The sequence below is a fragment of the Zalophus californianus genome, chromosome 11, assembly GCF_009762305.2.
Source record: "Zalophus californianus isolate mZalCal1 chromosome 11, mZalCal1.pri.v2, whole genome shotgun sequence".
Lineage (NCBI taxonomy): Eukaryota > Metazoa > Chordata > Mammalia > Carnivora > Otariidae > Zalophus > Zalophus californianus.
Window position 1 is genome coordinate 74453144 of NC_045605.1, and position 7551 is coordinate 74460694.

The following is a 7551-nucleotide window of genomic DNA, read 5'->3' on the forward strand; positions in this document are numbered from 1 at the left end:
GTTGGCCATCTGGATATCTTTGGAGAAATGTCTGTTCATTTCTTCTGCCCATTTTTTAATTGGATTCTTTGTTTTTGGGTATTAATTTGTATAAATTCTTATTTTGTAAACCCTTTATTGGATATGTCATTTGAGGATATCTTCTCCCATTCCATAGGTTGCCTTTTAGTTTTGTTTGTTTCCTTCTCTATGCAGAAGCTTTTTATTTTGATGTTGTCCAAATAGTTTATTTTTGCTTTTATTTCTCTTGCCTAAGGAGACATATCTAGAAAAATTTTGCTAGACATATCTAGAAAATTATAATTATTTTAAATATGTTTGGGGTGCCTGGGTGGCTCATTTGGTTAAGCATCTGCCTTTGTCTCAGATCATGATCCCAAGGGCCTGGGATCAAGCCCTACATGCTTCTCCCCTGCCCCTCCCCCTGCTCATGCTTTTTTTCTCTCTCTCTCAGAGAGATAAATAAAATCTTACATAAATAAATAAATAGGTTCTGCAAGTTTTGCTTCATCCAAGGTATTATATCGTTGTTCTTGTTATTACTACTGGCATCTATTTTTCCATTATATTTTCCAACTGGTTGCTACTTTTCTATAGCAGTCTATTCATAATTATTCAGTAATAGACAAAATAGTCTAATTAGTTCCAATAGTACTTTTTCTTTTGGTTAAAAAAACTCATAAGATAAAATTTACAATTTTAACCATTTTCAGTGTATAATAGAGCGGTGTTAATTATATGCATATTGTTGTGCAACAACATCTATAGAACTCTCACCTTGCAAAACTGAAACTCTATATTGGGCGCCTGGGTGGCTCAGATGGTTAAGCACTGCCTTCAGCTCAGGTCATGATCCCAGAGTCCTGGGATCGAGTCCCGCGTCAGGCTCCCTGCTCTGCGGGGAGCCTGCTTCTCCCTCTGCGCCTCTCTCTCTCTCTCTCTCTGACTCTCATGGATAAATAAATAAAAACATTTAAAAAAAATGAAACTCTATATCCACTGAATAACAACTCCCTTTTCCCCTCTCCCAGCCCCTTACTTGTAATTTCTCTTTCTATTGGTTTGACTACTGTAGATGCTTCATGTAAGTGGGAGAGCACAGTTTTTATCTTTTCCTAACTGGCTTATTTCACTTGGCATAATGTTCTCAAGGTTCATCTATGCTGAAACATATAACAGGATTTCCTTGTCTTTATTTTCTTGAGTTTCCCATATGGCCAATTATATAATCTATAAAGAATTACAACTTTCTCTACTTTTTCGATTTTTTATTTCATTTCTTCATCTGGTATTTTATTATTTAGAAGAATCTTGCTGAGAATTTCAGGTAATTCCTCATAATGTTATATTTTAGTAGCATAGTAAATTACATTATTACTTTTTTTGTTTATTGAGGTTTTTTTTTAAATCAGGAATGGATGTTAATAGATTATTTTATGTTGAATCATTTTTGAAATTTTAAAATAAACCCTATTTGGGTATGTTACATCACTCTTTTAAACATATGCTCAAATAGGGGTGCCTGGGTGGCTCAGTCAATTAAGCATCACACTTGATTTCAGCTCAGGTCCTGATTTCAGGGTTGTGATATTGAGCCCCATGTCAGGCTCCATGCTGGACGTGGAGGCTGCTTAAGATTCTCTTTCTCCCTCTCCCTTTGTCCTCCCCCCATATATATATTGTGTATCTCAGCAAGATTCTTCTAAATAATAAAATACCAGATGAAGAAATGAAATAAAAAATCGAAAAAGTAGAGAAAGTTGTAATTATTTATAGATTATATAATTGGTCATATGGGGAACTCAAGAAAATGTGTGTGTGTGTGTGTGTGTGTGTGTGTGTGTATTTCCTAGAGTTTGCATTCCCACCAACAGTGCAAGGGGGTTCTTTGCACAATAGTTCTTTGCAACTATTTTAATAGTTGCAAAGGATGCAATCATACAATTGTGTGTACATTCAAACATTTTTAAAATTCACCCTTTGTAGATGTATAGCTCAATGAGTTTTGTGATATGTAACGACCAACCACTCAAGATATAAAATAGTCTGATCATCCCCAAAATGTTACCTCATGTTAATCCCTGGCAATTCTGACCCTGTTGCTTATAGTTTTGTCTTTAAAAAAAACATATCATATAGTGCCTGTTTGGGCAGCACATATACCAAAATTGGAATGACACAGAAAAGATTAGCTTGGCCCCTGAGCGAGGATGACACACAAATTTGCAAAGAATTTCATATTATTTTAAAAAGTCTATAAATATTAAAGGGGACTCTTTGAGTGGAAAGACCAAAAGTGATAAAGACAAAAAAGAAACAGAAAATCTCCAGAAACAACAATGAAACAAGTAATAAAATATCATATACATGGAACCATATAGCATGTAGCCTTTGTGTGTGACTTCTTTGACTTGGCATGATGCTTTTGAGATTCATCATGTTATTACATGTATCAGTAATTCATTCATTTTCATTTCTGTGTAGTATTTTTCATTGTTGAGTAGTTGGATTTAACAAACTTTATTTATCCATATTTACCAGTTGATAAACATATGGGTTATTTCTGATTTTTAGTGATTATGAATGAAGTTGCCAGCTACAATCACCTATAGGTTTTATGTATATGCATGTCTTCCTTCCTCTTGGGTAAATAGCTAGGAGTGGAATTGCTGGGTCATATGGTAGGCACAAATTTTACCTTTATATGAAGCTGTCAGATTGTTTTCCAAAGTGACTACACTGTTGTATATATTCACAACAATGTATGAGAGTTCCATTTGCTCCACATCCTCACTTGCACTTTTTACTGTCAGCTTTGTTTTCTTTTTCTTTTTTTTTTAAAGATTTTTTTTTTTTAATTTACTTAACAGAGAGCTAGAGCACAAATAGGCAGAGCGGCAGGTGGAGGGAGAGGGAGAAGCAGGCTCTCCACTAAGCAGGGAGCCCGATGTGGGGCTCGATCCCAGGACCCTGGGATCATGACCTGAGCCAAAGGCAGATGCTTAACTGACTGAGCCACCCAGGTGCCCCATGCTTTGTTTTCTTTTAGCCATTTTAACAAGTGGCATCTTATTGTGGTTTTAATTTGCTTTTCTCTCGTAATTAATGATGTTAGCATGTTTACATGTGCTTATTGGTCATTCAGATCTCTTCTTTGGTGATGTGTATGTTCAAATACTTTGCTAATCAAAATTTTTTTCTTACTGAGTTATAAAGATTTCTTTAAACATTCTGAGTATAAGTCCTTTATCAATTTTTTTGCAAATATTTTCTCTCTGTGATTTGATTTTTTTCTTAGAAATGTCTTAAAGAACAGAAATTTAAAATTTTTATTAAGCCCATTTAGTCAGTTTTTTTCTATTATGATTCATAGTTTTTCTGTCTTAAATTTAAAAAATATTTGCTTGATATAAAATCATAAAGATATTTTCTCATGTTTTATTCTGGGAATGTTATAGTTTTAGGCTTTACATTTAGGTCTGTGACCATTTGGGGTTAACTTTTGTTTATGTGGTGAATAAAAATTGAGATTTTATTTAATTTTAATTTTTTTGACATATAAATGTTCCATTTTTCCAGCACCATTTACTGAAAAGACTACACTTTGTCCACTCCATTACCTGGACAGCTTTGTCAAAAATCAGTTGACTATACCTGTGGCAAATTTTTGGCCCTCTATTCTGTTTTATTGATCTACATATCTATATTTACTTGACTATCTCACTATCTTTATTAGTGTAGCATTATAGTAAGTCTTTTTTTTTAAGTATAATTGATACACAATGTTACATTAGTTTCAGGTGTACAACAGAGTGATTTAACAAGTTTATACATTATGTTCACCTCAAGGGTAGCTACCATCTGTCCCATTACATCCCTATTACAGTATCATTGACTGTGTTCCTTATACTGTTTCTTCTATTCCTGTCACTTATTTATTCCATAACACGAAGGGCTGTATCTACCTCACTCTTCACCTATTTTGCCCACTCTCCCATGCCCCCTCTTCCCTCTGGTAGCCATCAGATTATTCTCTGTATATATACCTCTGATTCTGCTTTTTTTGTTGTTTATTCATTTGTTTACTTGTTTTTAGATCCCACTTATGAATGGAATCACATGGTATTTGTCTTTCTCAGTCTGATTAATTTCACTTAGCATAATACCCTTTAGGTCCATCCATGTTGTTTCCAAATGGCGCAATCTCATCCTTCTTATGGTTGCATCATATTCCATTGTTTATATATACCATCTTTTCCTTTTCCATTCGTCTATTGATGGACACTTAGGTTGCTTCCATATCTTGGCTATGTAAATAATGCTGCAATAAATATGGGTTTGCATTTATCTTTTCAAATTAGTGTTTTCATTTTCTTTGGGTAAATATCCAATAGTGGAATTATTGGATCATATGGTACTTCTATTTTTAATATTTTGAGGAACCACCATACTCTTTTTTACAGTGGCTGTACCAATTTACATTCCTGCCAACAGTGCATGAGGGTTCCTTGAAATTAGTTGATGTTCTGATTTTTTTTCAAAGTTGTTTTGACTATTTTAGGTACCATTTTTTTAAAGATTTTATTTATTTATTTGCTAGAGAGTGAGAGTACAAGCAGGGGGAGCAGCAGGCAGAGGTAGAAGCAGGCTCCCCGCTGAGTAAGGAGCCCGATGTGGGACTCGATCCGAGGACTCTGGGATCAGGTGAGGTACCAGATTTTCTATGTTAAATTTGTAATAAGTTTTTGATTTGTAATTTGTGTAAAGTATCCTAGTGGGATTTTGATTGAGATTGATTTAAAATACAAAGATCACTTTGAGCAGAGTTGACATCCTCCCAGTATTGAGTCTTGTAATCCATAAATATGATATATCTATTTATGTAGGTATTTAATTTCTCTCATCAGTGTTTTATAGTTTTCAGCACATAAATCTTGCACATATGTGGTTAGGTTTATTTCATGGTTTTTTTCATATTTTTTGGTGCTATTGCAAATGGCATTTAAAAATTTAATTTCTGATTGTTCATTGCTAGTAGATAGATGTAATTGATTTTTTATATTGACTTACATATTGCAACCTTGCTAAACTCACTTGTTACTTCTAGGACCATTAAAAATAGATTATGTGGATTTTCTACTTAGATGATCATATTGTCTGCAAATAAAGAGATTTCTTTCTTTCTTTCCAATTGTTTTATTTCTTTTTCTTGCATCTTCGCACTGGTTACAATCTCCAGTGTAATGTCGAGTAAGAGTAGTAAAAGCAAACCTCCTTGCCTCCTTGATTTTAGTGAGAAGAGCACTCCATTTCTTTCTACTAAGTATAATGTTAGTTATAGGTTTTCAAAGATGGCCTTTATAAGCTTGAGGAAGTACCTTTCCATTCCTAGCTTGCTGAAAATGTTATATCATGAATGGATGTTGGGTTTTGTCAAATACTTTTTTTTTTGCATCTGTTGATATGAGCACAGAGCATTTTGTTTTTAGTTCACTGACATGACTGGTTAACTTTCAAATATTGAATCAACCTTGCATTTTGGGGATAAACTCTATTTGATCATGATGTATAATCTTTTATATTGATGGATTCAATTTGACAGAATTTTATTAAGGATTTTTGTTTAGCATACATGAGATTCTTTTCCTATAATGTCTTTCTCCGGGTTTGCTATCAGGATAATGCTGGCCTCATAAAATGACTCAGGAAACATTTTCTTCTCTTCTATTTTACGTAAGTGTATGAAATCAGCATATTTCTTCCTTAAATGTTTGATAGAATTCACCAGCGAATGCATCTAGGCCTGGAGTATTGTTTTATGGCAAAGTTTGGATAACAGATTCATTTGCTTTAATAAATAAAGGGCAGGGGTTCCTGGCTGGCTCAGGCAGTAGAGCATGTGACTCTTGGTCTTGGGACTGTGAGTTTAAGCCCCACGTTGGGCATGGAGCCCACTTAAGAAAAAAATAAACAAATAAAAAATTTAAAAAATTAAAAATGACACTTTTAAAACACAGTTATGTGCCTTCTATGAGCAAGACACTATAGAGCTGTCAGGGACACCAAAAGAATATAATCTAGGATCTGCTATAAGCTGGAGAATATCGTGCCTGAATGTTCAGAAAATAATAAAGGACAATTAAAATTATCTATTTCTTCCTGAGTAGTTTATATCTTTCAAAGAATTTGTCTATTTCTCCTAAGTTATCAATTCACTGGCATAAAGATGTTTATAATATTATCTTATTATCCTTTTAGTTTCTGTAGGGTCTATATTGATGTCCTCTCTTTCATTGCTAATACTGGTAATTCGTATATTCCCTCTTTTTTGTTTCTTGATCAACATGGCTAGAAGTTTATCCACTCTATTGATCTTTTCAAAGGATAACTTTTAACTTTATAGATTTGTCTCTATTTTTTTAGTTTTATTGATTTCTGCCCTTATCTTTATTATGTCCTTCCCTTTGCTTGCTTTGGTTTTAATTTGATCTCTTCTTTTAAATTTTATAAATGGAATCTTAGATTATTGATTAAAGAACTTACTTGGTTTCCAATATAAACATTTAATGCTATATATTTTCCTCTTGGCTACATCAATATTTAGTTTTTAATGTGAAAAATGAACTTGCTCCATGCTTAGGTTGAATTGACAGCTTTCTAAATGTTTAATGACAGTGTCTGCATTTCTTGTCATGGATTGGTCATAAACATTTTGGTCAGCAGGTCACATTTGAGTATCTCTGCTGTAGATCATGGGACCTAGGTTCTAACCCGGGTTTGCTCACTACAAGAATTAAAAAGTGAAGGCTGGAAGGAGAGTATAGTGCCTATGACCTGTGGGCCAGCCAACCAGAAAGAGAAAAGGACAGGCCTTGTGGAAACAGCAACATTTAATGCCCTACATCACCCAGGAGAGAGAAGTGGCTGCAAGGAATCTAGCCCTCTCCCACCTTAGGGAGTAGTCATTAGGAGGAAGGGCTGTCATTCTAACATCCAGAAGAAAGTAGAAATTCTGGTTCTACAAACCTATATAAATAAGGAGAAAGAAAGACAATGAGTCTACTCTCCTTCTCACTCTCCCATTACCATCCACTTTCCTGATTCACTCATCTTAGAAATAAACTACATTCGATAGTTTCCTTGTTTTATTATTTAAATTCAATTAGCCATCATATAGTACATCATTAGTTTTTGATATAATGTTCGGTGATTCATCAGTTCAGTGTAACACCCAGTGCTCATCACATCACGTGCCCTCCTTATTGTCCATCACCCAGTTACCCCATCCCCCCCACCTGCCTCCCAATCCGCAACCCTCAGTTTGTTTCCGAGTCAAGAGTCTCTCATGGTTTGTATCCCTCCCTGATTTCTTCCCATTCAGTTTTCCCTCCCTTCCCCTATTGTCCTCTGCATTATTTCTTATATTCCACATATAAGTGGAACCATATGATAATTGTCTTTCTCTGATTGACTTATTCCTACCTAAGCTCACAGTGCTTAAGTGCTATGCATAAACTCAACCAGCTTGTTAGTGTTAACAAGAGAGAATGA

The 7551-nt window shown here is 34.5% G+C and overlaps 1 non-coding gene across 1 annotated transcript; it reads left to right on the plus strand.

Moving 5' to 3' along the window:
• The first annotated feature begins 2138 nt into the window (after positions 1-2138).
• On the plus strand, positions 2139-2245 carry LOC113915557. Its single transcript, XR_003517711.1, has one exon. It is a non-coding gene; the product is annotated as a U6 spliceosomal RNA (small nuclear RNA).
• Positions 2246-7551: the final 5306 nt, after the last annotated feature.